The 19,538-nt window shown below is 39.8% G+C and overlaps 8 non-coding genes across 8 annotated transcripts; all 8 read right to left on the reverse strand.

Annotated features, from left to right (window-relative positions):
• Positions 1-302: 302 nt before the first annotated feature.
• Positions 303-375, reverse strand: TRNAF-GAA (transfer RNA phenylalanine (anticodon GAA)). The gene has a single exon. It is a non-coding gene; the product is annotated as a tRNA-Phe (tRNA).
• A 2,240-nt stretch (positions 376-2,615) lies between these two features.
• Positions 2,616-2,688, reverse strand: TRNAF-GAA (transfer RNA phenylalanine (anticodon GAA)). The gene has a single exon. It is a non-coding gene; the product is annotated as a tRNA-Phe (tRNA).
• Positions 2,689-6,076: 3,388 nt separating this feature from the next.
• On the reverse strand, positions 6,077-6,149 carry TRNAI-GAU (transfer RNA isoleucine (anticodon GAU)). The gene has a single exon. It is a non-coding gene; the product is annotated as a tRNA-Ile (tRNA).
• Positions 6,150-7,822: 1,673 nt separating this feature from the next.
• Positions 7,823-7,895, reverse strand: TRNAF-GAA (transfer RNA phenylalanine (anticodon GAA)). The gene has a single exon. It is a non-coding gene; the product is annotated as a tRNA-Phe (tRNA).
• A 3,392-nt stretch (positions 7,896-11,287) lies between these two features.
• Positions 11,288-11,360, reverse strand: TRNAF-GAA (transfer RNA phenylalanine (anticodon GAA)). Its single transcript has one exon. It is a non-coding gene; the product is annotated as a tRNA-Phe (tRNA).
• A 3,388-nt stretch (positions 11,361-14,748) lies between these two features.
• TRNAF-GAA (transfer RNA phenylalanine (anticodon GAA)) lies at positions 14,749-14,821 on the reverse strand. Its single transcript has one exon. It is a non-coding gene; the product is annotated as a tRNA-Phe (tRNA).
• A 494-nt stretch (positions 14,822-15,315) lies between these two features.
• Positions 15,316-15,388, reverse strand: TRNAF-GAA (transfer RNA phenylalanine (anticodon GAA)). The gene has a single exon. It is a non-coding gene; the product is annotated as a tRNA-Phe (tRNA).
• Positions 15,389-17,628: 2,240 nt separating this feature from the next.
• TRNAF-GAA (transfer RNA phenylalanine (anticodon GAA)) lies at positions 17,629-17,701 on the reverse strand. Its single transcript has one exon. It is a non-coding gene; the product is annotated as a tRNA-Phe (tRNA).
• Between the last annotated feature and the right edge of the window lie 1,837 nt (positions 17,702-19,538).

The following is a 19,538-nucleotide window of genomic DNA, read 5'->3' on the forward strand; positions in this document are numbered from 1 at the left end:
GCACACAAATGTGTGGGATGAGTAAGCAAGCTATATCATCTGACAGCTTGGTTCATGGGAAAATAGAAGATGATGCAGCCTAAGCTTTACATTAAAATCAAGATAGAAACTGGAAATAATGGAAGTCAAAGCTGAAGGCAAGAGAGGTGGAAGCCATTTTGAAAGGAAGATAGAACGCAAGTGCTGTGCTCTACTGATGGTATGTCGATCAGGTTATTGAAAGGTTTCATCTAAGAACTAAAATGTCTACTGGAGCTGACTCCAAGAGAGAACTACACCTAATTAGCTTGGTGCTCAGTCCTTGCCGAAACCCGGGATTGAACCAGGGACCTTTAGATCTTCAGTCTAACGCTCTCCCAACTGAGCTATTTCGGCCAGTTGTCAAAGAATACCTTCCTGATGATTCTTAATCATTGTAGGCAACAAGTGGGCATCTGATCAATCACTAGGAGGGTACATCTATGTGTTAAAGTATGCTGTATCCTTCTGCAGCTAACTGGGCACAATTAGTCAATTAATTTTTTATTGCGCAAGCTAGGTATTTCTTTTTTTCTAAACGCTAAATAGGCTAGCAATCTAATACACAGAAATGTGTGGCATGAGGAAGCAAGCTATATCATCTGACACTTTGGTCCAAGGTTAGATGGAAAATGATGCAGGCTACAGTTTACCCTAAAATCGAGATAGAAACGGCAAATAATGGAAGTCAAAGCTGAAGGCAAGAGAGGTGGAATCCATTTTCAAAGAAAGATAGAAAACACGTACTGTCTTGTACTGATGGTATGTCAATTAGGTTGATGAAAGGTTTTATTAATTAAATAAAACGTCACCGGAAGCTGACTCCAAAAAAGAAACTTGCCTGACGAACTAGCTGCTCAGTCTTTGACCAAACCAAGGATTTAACCAGGGACCCTTAGATCTAAAGTTTGACGTCCTCGCAACTGAGCTCTTTCAGCCCGTTTTTTCACAGTGCCTTCCTTATTATTGTTAATCATTGTAGACAAGAAATATAAGTCGCAATCATTCACTGTGAGGGTACAGCTATGTGTTACACTTTGCTGTATCCTTCTGTAGCTAACTGGGGGCAATTACTCCTTTACTTTTTTGCTACGTGAGGTAGGTACTTCTTTTTTTCTAAACTCTGAATAGGCTACCACTCTCATAAACAGAAATGTGTGGCATGACCAAGCAAGCTATATCATCTGACAGTTTGGCTCATGGGAAAATGGAAGATGACGCCGGCTACGGTTTACATTAAAATCAAGATAGAAACGGGAAATAATGGAAGTCAAAGCTGAAGGCAAGAGAGGTGGAAGCCATTTTGAAAGGAAGATAGAAAATAAGTTCTCTTTTGTACCGATGGCATGTCGATCAGGTTGATGCAAGTTTTTATCAATGAAATAAAATGTCACTTGAGAGTGACTCCAAGAAAGAAACATGCCTAACAAGCTGAGTGCTTGGTCTTTGGCACAACCCAGGATTGAACCAAGGACCTCTTTAATCTTTAGTCTAACATTATCCTAACTGAGATATTTTAGCCAGGTGTCATGAAAAGCTTTCCGTATCATTTTTAATCATTGTAGACAAGACACAGAAGTCTAAATCATTCACTGTGAGGGTACAGCTATGTCTTAAACTTTGTTGTATCCTTCTCCAGTTAACTGGGTGTAATTAGGGAATTTGTTTTTTATTCTGCAAGCTAGGTATTTCTTTTTTTCTAAACTCTAAATAGGCTAGCAATCTAATGCACAGAAATGTGTGGCATGAGTAAGCAAGCTATTTCATCCGACACTTTGGTTCAAGGGAAGATGGAGACTGATGCAGACTGCGGGTTACCTAAAAATCAAGATAGAAACAGTAAATAATGGAAGTCAAAGCTGAAGGCAAGAGAGGTGGAATCCATTTTGAAAGGAAGATAGAAAACAAGTACTGTCTTGTACTGATGGTATGTCAATTAGGTTGATGAAAGGTTTTATCAATTAAATAAAACGTCACCAGAAGCTGAATCCAAGAAAGAAACACGCCTAATAAGCTGTCTTCTGAGTCTTTGCCGAAACCCGGGATTGAACCAGGGACCTTTAGATCTTCAGTCTAACCCTCTCCCAACTGAGCTATTTCGGCCAGTTATTTCACAGCTCCCTCCGTTTTCTTCTTAATCATTGTAGACAAGACATACACCTCCAAATCATTCACTTTGATGGTACAGCTATGTCTTAAACTTCCGGTATCCTTCTGCAGCTAACTGGGTGCATTTACTCATTTACTTTTTTGGTGCGCAACCTAGTTACTTCTTTTATTCCAAACTCTGAATAGGCACACAAATGTGTGGGATGAGTAAGCAAGCTATATCATCTGACAGCTTGGTTCATGGGAAAATAGAAGATGATGCAGCCTAAGCTTTACATTAAAATCAAGATAGAAACTGGAAATAATGGAAGTCAAAGCTGAAGGCAAGAGAGGTGGAAGCCATTTTGAAAGGAAGATAGAACGCAAGTGCTGTGCTCTACTGATGGTATGTCGATCAGGTTATTGAAAGGTTTCATCTATGAACTAAAATGTCTACTGAAGCTGACTCCAAGAGAGAACTACACCTAATTAGCTAGGTGCTCAGTCCTTGCCGAAACCCGGGATTGAACCAGGGACCTTTAGATCTTCAGTCTAACGCTCTCCCAACTGAGCTATTTCGGCCAGTTGTCAGAGAATACCTTCCTGATGATTCTTAATCATTGTAGGCAACAAGTGGGCATCTGATCAATCACTAGGAGGGTACATCTATGTGTTAAAGTATGCTGTATCCTTCTGCAGCTAACTGGGCACAATTAGTCAATTTATTTTTTATTGCGCAAGCTAGGTATTTCTTTTTTTCTAAACGCTAAATAGGCTAGCAATCTAATACACAGAAATGTGTGGCATGAGGAAGCAAGCTATATCATCTGACACTTTGGTCCAAGGTTAGATGGAAAATGATGCAGGCTACAGTTTACCCTAAAATCGAGATAGAAACGGCAAATAATCAAAGTCAAAGCTGAAGGCAAGAGAGGTGGAAACCATTTTCAAAGGAAGATAGAAAACACGTACTGTCTTGTACTGATGGTATGTCAATTAGGTTGATGAAAGGTTTTATCAATTAAATAAAACGTCACCAGAAGCTGAATCCAAGAAAGAAACACGCCTAACAAGCTGCCTTCTGAGTCTTTGTCGAAACCCGGGATTGAACCAGGGACCTTTAGATCTTCAATCTAACACTCTCCCAACTGAGCTATTTCGGCCAGTTATTTCACAGGTCCCTCCGTTTTCTTCTTAATCATTGTAGACAAGACATACACCTCGAAATCATTCACTTTGAGGGTACAGCTATGTCTTAAACTTCCGGTATCCTTCTGCAGCTAACTGGGTGCATTTACTCATTTACTTTTTTGGTGCGCAACCTAGGTACTTCTTTTATTCCAAACTCTGAATAGGCACACAAATGTGTGGGATGAGTAAGCAAGCTATATCATCTGACAGCTTGGTTCATGGGAAAATAGAAGATGATGCAGCCTAAGCTTTACATTAAAATCAAGATAGAAACTGGAAATAATGGAAGTCAAAGCTGAAGGCAAGAGAGGTGGAAGCCATTTTGAAAGGAAGATAGAACGCAAGTGCTGTGCTCTACTGATGGTATGTCGATCAGGTTATTGAAAGGTTTCATCTATGAACTAAAATGTCTAATGAAGCTGACTCCAAGAGAGAACTACACCTAATTAGCTAGGTGCTCACTCCTTGCCAAAACCCGGGATGGAACCAGGTACCTTTAGATCTTCAGTCTAACGCTATCCCAACTGAGCTATTTCGGCCAGTTGTCAAAGAATACCTTCCTGATGATTCTTAATCATTGTAGGCAACAAGTGGGCATCTGATCAATCACTAGGAGGGTACATCTATGTGTTAAAGTATGCTGTATCCTTCTGCAGCTAACTGGGCACAATTAGTCAATTTATTTTTTATTGCGCAAGCTAGGTATTTCTTTTTTTCTAAACGCTAAATAGGCTAGCAATCTAATACACAGAAATGTGTGGCATGAGGAAGCAAGCTATATCATCTGACACTTTGGTCCAAGGTTAGATGGAAAATGATGCAGGCTACAGTTTACCCTAAAATCGAGATAGAAACGGGAAATAATGGAAGTCAAAGCTGAAGGCAAGAGAGGTGGAATCCATTTTCAAAGGAAGATAGAAAACACGTACTGTCTTGTACTGATGGTATGTCAATTAGGTTGATGAAAGGTTTTATTAATTAAATAAAACGTCACCGGAAGCTGACTCCAAAAAAGAAACTTGCCTGACGAACTAGCTGCTCAGTCTTTGACCAAACCAAGAATTTAACCAGGGACCCTTAGATCTAAAGTTTGACGTCCTCGCAACTGAGCTCTTTCAGCCCGTTTTTTCACAGTGCCTTCCTTATTATTATTAATCATTGTAGACAAGAAATATAAGTCGCAATCATTCACTGTGAGGGTACAGCTATGTGTTACACTTTGCTGTATCCTTCTGTAGCTAACTGGAGGCAATTACTCCTTTACTTTTTTGCTACGCGAGGTAGGTACTTCTTTTTTTCTAAACTCTGAATAGGCTACCATTCTCATAAACAGAAATGTGTGGCATGACTAAGCAAGCTATATCATCTGACAGTTTGGCTCATGCGAAAATGGAAGATGACGCTGCCTACGGTTTACATCAAAATCAAGATAGAAACGGGAAATAATGGAAGTCAAAGCTGAAGGCAAGAGAGGTGGAAGCCATTTTGAAAGGAAGATAGAAAATAAGTGCTCTTTTGTACCGATGGCATGTCGATCAGGTTGATGCAAGTTTTTATCAATGAAATAAAATGTCCCTTGAGAGTGACTCCAAGAAAGAAACATGCCTAACAAGCTGAGTGCTTGGTCTTTGGCCCAACCCAGGATTGGACCAAGGACCTTTTTTATCTTTAGTCTAACATTCTCCCAACTGAGATATTTAAACCAGGTGTCATGAAAAGCTTTCCGTATCATTTTTAATCATTGTAGACAAGACACAGAAGTCTAAATCATTCACTGTGAGGGTACAGCTATGTCTTAAACTTTGCTGTATCCTTCTCCAGTTAACTGGGTGTAATTAGGGAATTCGTTTTTTATTGTGCAAGCTAGGTATTTCTTTTTTTCTAAACTCTAAATAGGCTAGCAATCTAATGCACAGAAATGTGTGGCATGAGTAAGCAAGCTATTTCATCCGACACTTTGGTTCAAGGGAAGATGGAGACTGATGCAGACTGCGGGTTACCTAAAAATCAAGATAGAAACAGTAAATAATGGAAGTCAAAGCTGAAGGCAAGAGAGGTGGAATCCATTTTGAAAGGAAGATAGAAAACAAGTACTGTCTTGTACTGATGGTATGTCAATTAGGTTGATGAAAGGTTTTATCAATTAAATAAAACGTCACCAGAAGCTGAATCCAAGAAAGAAACACGCCTAAAAAGCTGTCTTCTGAGTCTTTGCCGAAACCCGGGATTGAACCAGGGACCTTTAGATCTTCAGTCTAACCCTCTCCCAACTGAGCTATTTCGGCCAGTTATTTCACAGCTCCCTCCGTTTTCTTCTTAATCATTGTAGACAAGACATACACCTCCAAATCATTCACTTTGATGGTACAGCTATGTCTTAAACTTCCGGTATCCTTCTGCAGCTAACTGGGTGCAATTACTCATTTACTTTTTTGGTGCGCAACCTAGGTACTTCTTTTATTCCAAACTCTGAATAGGCACACAAATGTGTGGGATGAGTAAGCAAGCTATATCATCTGACAGCTTGGTTCATGGGAAAATGTAAGATGATGCAGCCTAAGGTTTACATTAAAATCAAGATAGAAACTGGAAATAATGGAAGTCAAAGCTGAAGGCAAGAGAGGTGGAAGCCATTTTGAAAGGAAGATAGAACGCAAGTGCTGTGCTCTACTGATGGTATGTCGAACAGGTTATTAAAAGGTTTCATCTATGAACTAAAATGTCTACTGAAGCTGACTCCAAGAGAGAACTACACCTAATTAGCTAGGTGCTCAGTCCTTGCCAAAACCCGGGATTGAACCAGAGAGCTTTAGATCATCAGTTTAACGCTCTCCCAAATGAGCTATTTCGGCCAGTTGTCAGAGAATACCTTCCTGATGATTCTTAATCATTGCAGGCAACAAGTGGGCATCTGATCAATCACTAGGAGGGTACATCTATGTGTTAAAGTATGCTGTATCCTTCTGCAGCTAACTGGGCAGAATTAGTCAATTTATTTTTTATTGCGCAAGCTAGGTATTTCTTTTTTTCTAAACGCTAAATAGGCTAGCAATCTAATACACAGAAATGTGTGGCATGAGGAAGCAAGCTATATCATCTGACACTTTGGTCCAAGGTTAGATGGAAAATGATGCAGGCTACAGTTTACCCTAAAATCGAGATAGAAACGGCAAATAATGGAAGTCAAAGCTGAAGGCAAGAGAGGTGGAATCCATTTTCAAAGAAAGATAGAAAACACGTACTGTCTTGTACTGATGGTATGTCAATTAGGTTGATGAAAGGTTTTATTAATTAAATAAAACGTCACCGGAAGCTGACTCCAAAAAAGAAACTTGCCTGACGAACTAGCTGCTCAGTCTTTGACCAAACCAAGGATTTAACCAGGGACCCTTAGATCTAAAGTTTGACGTCCTCGCAACTGAGCTCTTTCAGCCCGTTTTTTCACAGTGCCTTCCTTATTATTGTTAATCATTGTAGACAAGAAATATAAGTCGCAATCATTCACTGTGAGGGTACAGCTATGTGTTACACTTTGCTGTATCCTTCTGTAGCTAACTGGGGGCAATTACTCCTTTACTTTTTTGCTACGCGAGGTAGGTACTTCTTTTTTTCTAAACTCTGAATAGGCTACCACTCTCATAAACAGAAATGTGTGGCATGACCAAGCAAGCTATATCATCTGACAGTTTGGCTCATGGGAAAATGGAAGATGACGCCGGCTAGGGTTTACATTAAAATCAAGATAGAAACGGGAAATAATGGAAGTCAAAGCTGAAGGCAAGAGAGGTGGAAGCCATTTTGAAAGGAAGATAGAAAATAAGTTCTCTTTTGTACCGATGGCATGTCGATCAGGTTGATGCAAGTTTTTATCAATGAAATAAAATGTCACTTGAGAGTGACTCCAAGAAAGAAACATGCCTAACAAGCTGAGTGCTTGGTCTTTGGCACAACCCAGGATTGAACCAAGGACCTTTTTTATCTTTAGTCTAACATTATCCTAACTGAGATATTTTAGCCAGGTGTCATGAAAAGCTTTCCGTATCATTTTTAATCATTGTAGACAAGACACAGAAGTCTAAATCATTCACTGTGAGGGTACAGCTATGTCTTAAACTTTGTTGTATCCTTCTCCAGTTAACTGGGTGTAATTAGGGAATTTGTTTTTTATTCTGCAAGCTAGGTATTTCTTTTTTTCTAAACTCTAAATAGGCTAGCAATCTAATGCACAGAAATGTGTGGCATGAGTAAGCAAGCTATTTCATCCGACACTTTGGTTCAAGGGAAGATGGAGACTGATGCAGACTGCGGGTTACCTAAAAATCAAGATAGAAACAGTAAATAATGGAAGTCAAAGCTGAAGGCAAGAGAGGTGGAATCCATTTTGAAAGGAAGATAGAAAACAAGTACTGTCTTGTACTGATGGTATGTCAATTAGGTTGATGAAAGGTTTTATCAATTAAATAAAACGTCACCAGAAGCTGAATCCAAGAAAGAAACACGCCTAAAATGCTGTCTTCTGAGTCTTTGCCGAAACCCGGGATTGAACCAGGGACCTTTAGATCTTCAGTCTAACGCTCTCCCAACTGAGCTATTTCGGCCAGTTATTTCACAGCTCCCTCCGTTTTCTTCTTAATCATTGTAGACAAGACATACACCTCCAAATCATTCACTTTGATGGTACAGCTATGTCTTAAACTTCCGGTATCCTTCTGCAGCTAACTGGGTGCATTTACTCATTTACTTTTTTGGTGCGCAACCTAGGTACTTCTTTTATTCCAAACTCTGAATAGGCACACAAATGTGTGGGATGAGTAAGCAAGCTATATCATCTGACAGCTTGGTTCATGGGAAAATAGAAGATGATGCAGCCTAAGCTTTACATTAAAATCAAGATACAAACTGGAAATAATGGAAGTCAAAGCTGAAGGCAACAGAGGTGGAAGCCATTTTGAAAGGAAGATAGAACGCAAGTGCTGTGCTCTACTGATGGTATGTCGATCAGGTTATTGAAAGGTTTCATCTATGAACTAAAATGTCTACTGAGGCTGACTCCAAGAGAGAACTACACCTAATTAGCTAGGTGCTCAGTCCTTGCCGAAACCCGGGATTGAACCAGGGACCTTTAGATCTTCACTCTAACGCTCTCCCAACTGAGCTATTTCGGCCAGTTGTCAGAGAATACCTTCCTGATGATTCTTAATCATTGTAGGCAACAAGTGGGCATCTGATCAATCACTAGGAGGGTACATCTATGTGTTAAAGTATGCTGTATCCTTCTGCAGCTAACTGGGCACAATTAGTCAATTTATTTTTTATTGCGCAAGCTAGGTATTTCTTTTTTTCTAAACGCTAAATAGGCTAGCAATCTAATACACAGAAATGTGTGGCATGAGGAAGCAAGCTATATCATCTGACACTTTGGTCCAAGGTTAGATGGAAAATGATGCAGGCTACAGTTTACCCTAAAATCGAGATAGAAACGGCAAATAATCGAAGTCAAAGCTGAAGGCAAGAGAGGTGGAAACCATTTTCAAAGGAAGATAGAAAACACGTACTGTCTTGTACTGATGGTATGTCAATTAGGTTGATGAAAGGTTTTATCAATTAAATAAAACGTCACCAGAAGCTGAATCCAAGAAAGAAACACGCCTAACAAGCTGCCTTCTGAGTCTTTGTCGAAACCCGGGATTGAACCAGGGACCTTTAGATCTTCAGTCTAACACTCTCCCAACTGAGCTATTTCGGCCAGTTATTTCACAGGTCCCTCCGTTTTCTTCTTAAGCATTGTAGACAAGACATACACCTCGAAATCATTCACTTTGAGGGTACAGCTATGTCTTAAACTTCCGGTATCCTTCTGCAGCTAACTGGGTGCATTTACTCATTTACTTTTTTGGTGCGCAACCTAGGTACTTCTTTTATTCCAAACTCTGAATAGGCACACAAATGTGTGGGATGAGTAAGCAAGCTATATCATCTGACAGCTTGGTTAATGGGAAAATAGAAGATGATGCAGCCTAAGCTTTACATTAAAATCAAGATAGAAACTGGAAATAATGGAAGTCAAAGCTGAAGGCAAGAGAGGTGGAAGCCATTTTCAAAGGAAGATAGAACGCAAGTGCTGTGCTCTACTGATGGTATGTCGATCAGGTTATTGAAAGGTTTCATCTATGAACTAAAATGTCTACTGAAGCTGACTCCAAGAGAGAACTACACCTAATTAGCTAGGTGCTCACTCCTTGCCAAAACCCGGGATTGAACCAGGGACCTTTAGATCTTCAGTCTAACGCTCTCCCAACTGAGCTATTTCGACCAGTTGTCAAAGAATACCTTCCTGATGATTCTTAATCATTGTAGGCAACAAGTGGGCATCTGATCAATCACTAGGAGGGTACATCTATGTGTTAAAGTATGCTGTATCCTTCTGCAGCTAACTGGGCACAATTAGTCAATTTATTTTTTATTGCGCAAGCTAGGTATTTCTTTTTTTCTAAACGCTAAATAGGCTAGCAATCTAATACACAGAAATGTGTGGCATGAGGAAGCAAGCTATATCATCTGACACTTTGGTCCAAGGTTAGATGGAAAATCATGCAGGCTACAGTTTACCCTAAAATCGAGATAGAAACGGGAAATAATGGAAGTCAAAGCTGAAGGCAAGAGAGGTGGAATCCATTTTCAAAGGAAGATAGAAAACACGTACTGTCTTGTACTGATGGTATGTCAATTAGGTTGATGAAAGGTTTTATTAATTAAATAAAACGTCACCGGAAGCTGACTCCAAAAAAGAAACTTGCCTGACGAACTAGCTGCTCAGTCTTTGACCAAACCAAGAATTTAACCAGGGACCCTTAGATCTAAAGTTTGACGTCCTCGCAACTGAGCTCTTTCAGCCCGTTTTTTCACAGTGCCTTCCTTATTATTATTAATCATTGTAGACAAGAAATGTAAGTCGCAATCATTCACTGTGAGGGTACAGCTATGTGTTACACTTTGCTGTATCCTTCTGTAGCTAACTGGGGGCAATTACTCCTTTACTTTTTTGCTACGCGAGCTAGGTACTTCTTTTTTTCTAAACTCTGAATAGGCTACCATTCTCATAAACAGAAATGTGTGGCATGACTAAGCAAGCTATATCATCTGACAGTTTGGCTCATGGGAAAATGGAAGATGACGCCGCCTACGGTTTACATCAAAATCAAGATAGAAACGGGAAATAATGGAAGTCAAAGCTGAAGGCAAGAGAGGTGGAAGCCATTTTGAAAGGAAGATAGAAAATAAGTGCTCTTTTGTACCGATGGCATGTCGATCAGGTTGATGCAAGTTTTTATCAATGAAATAAAATGTCCCTTGAGAGTGACTCCAAGAAAGAAACATGCCTAACAAGCTGAGTGCTTGGTCTTTGGCACAACCCAGGATTCAACCAAGGACCTTTTTTATCTTTAGTCTAACATTCTCCCAACTGAGATATTTAAACCAGGTGTCATGAAAAGCTTTCCGTATCATTTTTAATCATTGTAGACAAGACACAGAAGTCTAAATCATTCACTGTGAGGGTACAGCTATGTCTTAAACTTTGCTGTATCCTTCTCCAGTTAACTGGGTGTAATTAGGGAATTCGTTTTTTATTGTGCAAGCTAGGTATTTCTTTTTTTCTAAACTCTAAATAGGCTAGCAATCTAATGCACAGAAATGTGTGGCATGAGTAAGCAAGCTATTTCATCCGACACTTTGGTTCAAGGGAAGATGGAGACTGATGCAGACTGCGGGTTACCTAAAAATCAAGACAGAAACAGTAAATAATGGAAGTCAAAGCTGAAGGCAAGAGAGGTGGAATCCATTTTGAAAGGAAGATAGAAAACACGTACTGTCTTGTACTGATGGTATGTCAATTAGGTTGATGAAAGATTTTATCAATTAAATAAAACGTCACCGGAAGCTGAATCCAAGAAAGAAACACACACACCTAACAAGCTGTCTTCTGAGTCTTTGCCGAAACCCGGGATTGAACCAGGGACCTTTAGATCTTCAGTCTAACGCTCTCCCAACTGAGCTATTTCGGCCAGTCATTTGACAGGTCCCTCCGCTTTCTTCTTAATCATTGTAGACAAGACATACACCTCGAAATCATTCACTTTGAGGGTACAGCTATGTCTTAAACTTCCGGTATCCTTCTGCAGCTAACTGGGTGCATTTACTCATTTACTTTTTTGGTGCGCAACCTAGGTACTTCTTTTATTCCAAACTCTGAATAGGCACACAAATGTGTGGGATGAGTAAGCAAGCTATATCATCTGACAGCTTGGTTCATGGGAAAATGTAAGATGATGCAGCCTAAGGTTTACATTAAAATCAAGATAGAAACTGGAAATAATGGAAGTCAAAGCTGAAGGCAAGAGAGGTGGAAGCCATTTTGAAAGGAAGATAGAACGCAAGTGCTGTGCTCTACTGATGGTATGTCGAACAGGTTATTAAAAGGTTTCATCTATGAACTAAAATGTCTACTGAAGCTGACTCCAAGAGAGAACTACACCTAATTAGCTAGGTGCTCAGTCCTTGCCAAAACCCGGGATTGAACCAGAGAGCTTTAGATCTTCAGTTTAACGCTCTCCCAAATGAGCTATTTCGGCCAGTTGTCAGAGAATACCTTCCTGATGATTCTTAATCATTGCAGGCAACAAGTGGGCATCTGATCAATCACTAGGAGGGTACATCTATGTGTTAAAGTATGCTGTATCCTTCTGCAGCTAACTGGGCACAATTAGTCAATTTATTTTTTATTGCGCAAGCTAGGTATTTCTTTTTTTCTAAACGCTAAATAGGCTAGCAATCTAATACACAGAAATGTGTGGCATGAGGAAGCAAGCTATATCATCTGACACTTTGGTCCAAGGTTAGATGGAAAATCATGCAGGCTACAGTTTACCCTAAAATCGAGATAGAAACGGGAAATAATGGAAGTCAAAGCTGAAGGCAAGAGAGGTGGAATCCATTTTCAAAGGAAGATAGAAAACACGTACTGTCTTGTACTGATGGTATGTCAATTAGGTTGATGAAAGGTTTTATTAATTAAATAAAACGTCACCGGAAGCTGACTCCAAAAAAGAAACTTGCCTGACGAACTAGCTGCTCAGTCTTTGACCAAACCAAGAATTTAACCAGGGACCCTTAGATCTAAAGTTTGACGTCCTCGCAACTGAGCTCTTTCAGCCCGTTTTTTCACAGTGCCTTCCTTATTATTATTAATCATTGTAGACAAGAAATATAAGTCGCAATCATTCACTGTGAGGGTACAGCTATGTGTTACACTTTGCTGTATCCTTCTGTAGCTAACTGGGGGCAATTACTCCTTTACTTTTTTGCTACGCGAGCTAGGTACTTCTTTTTTTCTAAACTCTGAATAGGCTACCACTCTCATAAACAGAAATGTGTGGCATGACTAAGCAAGCTATATCATCTGACAGTTTGGCTCATGGGAAAATGGAAGATGACGCCGCCTACGGTTTACATCAAAATCAAGATAGAAACGGGAAATAATGGAAGTCAAAGCTGAAGGCAAGAGAGGTGGAAGCCATTTTGAAAGGAAGATAGAAAATAAGTGCTCTTTTGTACCGATGGCATGTCGATCAGGTTGATGCAAGTTTTTATCAATGAAATAAAATGTCACTTGAGAGTGACTCCAAGAAAGAAACATGCCTAACAAGCTGAGTGCTTGGTCTTTGGCACAACCCAGGATTGGACCAAGGACCTTTTTTATCTTTAGTCTAACATTCTCCCAACTGAGATATTTTAGCCAGGTGTCATGAAAAGCTTTCCGTATCATTTTTAATCATTGTAGACAAGACACAGAAGTCTAAATCATTCACTGTGAGGGTACAGCTATGTCTTAAACTTTGCTGTATCCTTCTCCAGTTAACTGGGTGTAATTAGGGAATTCGTTTTTTATTGTGCAAGCTAGGTATTTCTTTTTTTCTAAACTCTAAATAGGCTAGCAATCTAATGCACAGAAATGTGTGGCATGAGTAAGCAAGCTATTTCATCCGACACTTTGGTTCAAGGGAAGATGGAGACTGATGCAGACTGCGGGTTACCTAAAAATCAAGACAGAAACAGTAAATAATGGAAGTCAAAGCTGAAGGCAAGAGAGGTGGAATCCATTTTGAAAGGAAGATAGAAAACAAGTACTGTCTTGTACTGATGGTATGTCAATTAGGTTGATGAAAGGTTTTATCAATTAAATAAAACGTCACCAGAAGCTGAATCCAAGAAAGAAACACGCCTAACAAGCTGTCTTCTGAGTCTTTGTCGAAACCCGGGATTGAACCAGGGACCTTCAGATCTTCAGTCTAACACTCTCCCAACTGAGCTATTTCGGCCAGTTATTTCACAGGTCCCTCCGTTTTCTTCTTAAGCATTGTAGACAAGACATACACCTCGAAATCATTCACTTTGAGGGTACAGCTATGTCTTAAACTTCCGGTATCCTTCTGCAGCTAACTGGGTGCAATTACTCATTTACTTTTTTGGTGCGCAACCTAGGTACTTCTTTTATTCCAAACTCTGAATAGGCACACAAATGTGTGGGATGAGTAAGCAAGCTATATCATCTGACAGCTTGGTTCATGGGAAAATGGAAGATGATGCAGCCTAAGCTTTACATTAAAATCAAGATAGAAACTGGAAATAATGGAAGTCAAAGCTGAAGGCAAGAGAGGTGGAAGCCATTTTGAAAGGAAGATAGAACGCAAGTGCTGTGCTCTACTGATGGTATGTCGAACAGGTTATTAAAAGGTTTCATCTATGAACTAAAATGTCTACTGAAGCTGACTCCAAGAGAGAACTACACCTAATTAGCTAGGTGCTCAGTCCTTGCCAAAACCCGGGATTGAACCAGAGAGCTTTAGATCTTCAGTTTAACGCTCTCCCAAATGAGCTATTTCGGCCAGTTGTCAGAGAATACCTTCCTGATGATTCTTAATCATTGCAGGCAACAAGTGGGCATCTGATCAATCACTAGGAGGGTACATCTATGTGTTAAAGTATGCTGTATCCTTCTGCAGCTAACTGGGCACAATTAGTCAATTTATTTTTTATTGCGCAAGCTAGGTATTTCTTTTTTTCTAAACGCTAAATAGGCTAGCAATCTAATACACAGAAATGTGTGGCATGAGGAAGCAAGCTATATCATCTGACACTTTGGTCCAAAGTTAGATGGAAAATGATGCAGGCTACAGTTTACCCTAAAATCGAGATAGAAACGGCAAATAATGGAAGTCAAAGCTGAAGGCAAGAGAGGTGGAATCCATTTTGAAAAGAAGTTAGAAAACAAGTACTGTCTTGTACTGATGGTATGTCAATTAGGTTGATGAAAGGTTTTATTAATTAAATAAAACGTCCCCGGAAGCTGACTCCAAGAAAGAAACACGCCTAACAAGCTGTCTTCTGAGTCTTTGCCGAAACCCGGGATTGAACCAGGGACCTTTAGATCTTCAGTCTAACGCTCTCCCAACTGAGCTATTTCGGCCACTTATTGCGCAGGTCCCTCCGTATTTTTCTTAATCATTGTAGACAAGACATACACCCCGAAATCATTCACTTTGAGGGTACAGCTATGTCTTAAACTTCCGGTATCCTTCTGCAGCTAACTGGGTGCAATTACTCATTTACTTTTTTGGTGCGCAACCTAGGTACTTCTTTTATTCCAAACTCTGAATAGGCACACAAATGTGTGGGATGAGTAAGCAAGCTATATCATCTGACAGCTTGGTTCATGGGAAAATGGAAGATGATGCAGCCTAAGCTTTAAATTAAAATCAAGATAGAAACTGGAAATAATGGAAGTCAAAGCTGAAGGCAACAGAGGTGGAAGCCATTTTGAAAGGAAGATAGAACGCAAGTGCTGTGCTCTACTGATGGTATGTTGATCAGGTTATTAAAAGGTTTCATCTATGAACTAAAATGTCTACTGAAGCTGACTCCAAGAGAGAACTACACCTAATTAGCTAGGTGCTCAGTCCTTGCCAAAACCCGGGATTGAACCAGGGACCTTTAGATCTTCAATCTAACGCTCTCCCAACTGAGCTATTTCGGCCACTTATTTCACAGGTCCCTCCGTATTCTTCTTAATCATTGTAGACAAGACATACACCTCGAAATCATTCACTTTGAGGGTACAGCTATGTCTTAAACTTCCGGTATCCTTCTGCAGCTAACTGGGTGCAATTACTCATTTACTTTTTTGGTGCGCAACCTAGGTACTTCTTTTATTCCAAACTCTGAATAGGCACACAAATGTGTGGGATGAGTAAGCAAGCTATATCATCTGACAGCTTGGTTCATGGGAAAATGTAAGATGATGCAGCCTAAGGTTTACATTAAAATCAAGATAGAAACTGGAAATAATGGAAGTCAAAGCTGAAGGCAAGAGAGGTGGAAGCCATTTTGAAAGGAAGATAGAACGCAAGTGCTGTGCTCTACTGATGGTATGTCGAACAGGTTATTAAAAGGTTTCATCTATGAACTAAAATGTCTACTGAAGCTGACTCCAAGAGAGAACTACACCTAATTAGCTAGGTGCTCAGTCCTTGCCAAAACCCGGGATAGAACCAGAGAGCTTTAGATCTTCAGTTTAACGCTCTCCCAAATGAGCTATTTCGGCCAGTTGTCAGAGAATACCTTCCTGATGATTCTTAATCATTGCAGGCAACAAGTGGGCATCTGATCAATCACTAGGAGGGTACATCTATGTGTTAAAGTATGCTGTATCCTTCTGCAGCTAACTGGGCACAATTAGTCAATTTATTTTTTATTGCGCAAGCTAGGTATTTCTTTTTTTCTAAACGCTAAATAGGCTAGCAATCTAATACACAGAAATGTGTGGCATGAGGAAGCAAACTATATCATCTGACACTTTGGTCCAAGGTTAGATGGAAAATGATGCAGGCTACAGTTTACCCTAAAATCGAGATAGAAACGGCAAATAATGGAAGTCAAAGCTGAAGGCAAGAGAGGTGGAATCCATTTTCAAAGAAAGATAGAAAACACGTACTGTCTTGTACTGATGGTATGTCAATTAGGTTGATGAAAGGTTTTATTAATTAAATAAAACGTCACCGGAAGCTGACTCCAAAAAAGAAACTTGCCTGACGAACTAGCTGCTCAGTCTTTGACCAAACCAAGGATTTAACCAGGGACCCTTAGATCTAAAGTTTGACGTCCTCGCAACTGAGCTCTTTCAGCCCGTTTTTTCACAGTGCCTTCCTTATTATTGTTAATCATTGTAGACAAGAAATATAAGTCGCAATCATTCACTGTGAGAGTACAGCTATGTGTTACACTTTGCTGTATCCTTCTGTAGCTAACTAGGGGCAATTACTCCTTTACTTTTTTGCTACGCGAGGTAGGTACTTCTTTTTTTCTAAACTCTGAATAGGCTACCACTCTCATAAACAGAAATGTGTGGCATGACCAAGCAAGCTATATCATCTGACAGTTTGGCTCATGGGAAAATGGAAGATGACGCCGGCTAGGGTTTACATTAAAATCAAGATAGAAACGGGAAATAATGGAAGTCAAAGCTGAAGGCAAGAGAGGTGGAAGCCATTTTGAAAGGAAGATAGAAAATAAGTTCTCTTTTGTACCGATGGCATGTCGATCAGGTTGATGCAAGTTTTTATCAATGAAATAAAATGTCACTTGAGAGTGACTCCAAGAAAGAAACATGCCTAACAAGCTGAGTGCTTGGTCTTTGGCACAACCCAGGATTGAACCAAGGACCTTTTTTATCTTTAGTCTAACATTATCCTAACTGAGATATTTTAGCCAGGTGTCATGAAAAGCTTTCCGTATCATTTTTAATCATTGTAGACAAGACACAGAAGTCTAAATCATTCACTGTGAGGGTACAGCTATGTCTTAAACTTTGTTGTATCCTTCTCCAGTTAACTGGGTGTAATTAGGGAATTTGTTTTTTATTCTGCAAGCTAGGTATTTCTTTTTTTCTAAACTCTAAATAGGCTAGCAATCTAATGCACAGAAATGTGTGGCATGAGTAAGCAAGCTATTTCATCCGACACTTTGGTTCAAGGGAAGATGGAGACTGATGCAGACTGCGGGTTACCTAAAAATCAAGATAGAAACAGTAAATAATGGAAGTCAAAGCTGAAGGCAAGAGAGGTGGAATCCATTTTGAAAGGAAGATAGAAAACAAGTACTGTCTTGTACTGATGGTATGTCAATTAGGTTGATGAAAGGTTTTATCAATTAAATAAAACGTCACCAGAAGCTGAATCCAAGAAAGAAACACGCCTAACAAGCTGTCTTCTGAGTCTTTGCCGAAACCCGGGATTGAACCAGGGACCTTTAGATCTTCAGTCTAACGCTCTCCCAACTGAGCTATTTCGGCCACTTATTTCACAGGTCCCTCCGTATTCTTCTTAATCATTGTAGACAAGACATACACCTCGAAATCATTCACTTTGAGGGTACAGCTATGTCTTAAACTTCCGGTATCCTTCTGCAGCTAACTGGGTGCAATTACTCATTTACTTTTTTGGTGCGCAACCTAGGTACTTCTTTTATTCCAAACTCTGAATAGGCACACAAATGTGTGGGATGAGTAAGCAAGCTATATCATCTGACAGCTTGGTTCATGGGAAAATGGAAGATGATGCAGCCTAAGCTTTACATTAAAATCAAGATAGAAACTGGAAATAATGGAAGTCAAAGCTGAAGGCAAGAGAGGTGGAAGCCATTTTGAAAGGAAGATAGAACGCAAGTGCTGTGCTCTACTGATGGTATGTCGAACAGGTTATTAAAAGGTTTCATCTATGAACTAAAATGTCTACTGAAGCTGACTCCAAGAGAGAACTACCCCTAATTAGCTAGGTGCTCAGTCCTTGCCAAAACCCGGGATTGAACCAGAGAGCTTTAGATCTTCAGTTTAACGCTCTCCCAAATGAGCTATTTCGGCCAGTTGTCAGAGAATACCTTCCTGATGATTCTTAATCATTGCAGGCAACAAGTGGGCATCTGATCAATCACTAGGAGGGTACATCTATGTGTTAAAGTATGCTGTATCCTTCTGCAGCTAACTGGGCACAATTAGTCAATTTATTTTTTATTGCGCAAGCTAGGTATTTCTTTTTTTCTAAACGCTAAATAGGCTAGCAATCTAATACACAGAAATGTGTGGCATGAGGAAGCAAGCTATATCATCTGACACTTTGGTCCAAGGTTAGATGGAAAATGATGCAGGCTACAGTTTACCCTAAAATCGAGATAGAAACGGCAAATAATGGAAGTCAAAGCTGAAGGCAAGAGAGGTGGAATCCATTTTCAAAGAAAGATAGAAAACACGTACTGTCTTGTACTGATGGTATGTCAATTAGGTTGATGAAAGGTTTTATTAATTAAATAAAACGTCACCGGAAGCTGACTCCAAAAAAGAAACTTGCCTGACGAACTAGCTGCTCAGTCTTTGACCAAACCAAGGATTTAACCAGGGACCCTTAGATCTAAAGTTTGACGTCCTCGCAACTGAGCTCTTTCAGCCCGTTTTTTCACAGTGCCTTCCTTATTATTGTTAATCATTGTAGACAAGAAATATAAGTCGCAATCATTCACTGTGAGGGTACAGCTATGTGTTACACTTTGCTGTATCCTTCTGTAGCTAACTGGGGGCAATTACTCCTTTACTTTTTTGCTACGCGAGGTAGGTACTTCTTTTTTTCTAAACTCTGAATAGGCTACCACTCTCATAAACAGAAATGTGTGGCATGACCAAGCAAGCTATATCATTTGACAGTTTGGCTCATGGGAAAATGGAAGATGACGCCGGCTACGGTTTACATTAAAATCAAGATAGAAACGGGAAATAATGGAAGTCAAAGCTGAAGGCAAGAGAGGTGGAAGCCATTTTGAAAGGAAGATAGAAAATAAGTTCTCTTTTGTACCGATGGCATGTCGATCAGGTTGATGCAAGTTTTTATCAATGAAATAAAATGTCACTTGAGAGTGACTCCAAGAAAGAAACATGCCTAACAAGCTGAGTGCTTGGTCTTTGGCACAACCCAGGATTGAACCAAGGACCTTTTTTATCTTTAGTCTAACATTATCCTAACTGAGATATTTTAGCCAGGTGTCATGAAAAGCTTTCCGTATCATTTTTAATCATTGTAGACAAGACACAGAAGTCTAAATCATTCACTGTGAGGGTACAGCTATGTCTTAAACTTTGTTGT

The sequence above is a fragment of the Pleurodeles waltl genome, unplaced genomic scaffold (assembly GCF_031143425.1).
Source record: "Pleurodeles waltl isolate 20211129_DDA unplaced genomic scaffold, aPleWal1.hap1.20221129 scaffold_492, whole genome shotgun sequence".
NCBI classification, from domain to species: domain Eukaryota; kingdom Metazoa; phylum Chordata; class Amphibia; order Caudata; family Salamandridae; genus Pleurodeles; species Pleurodeles waltl.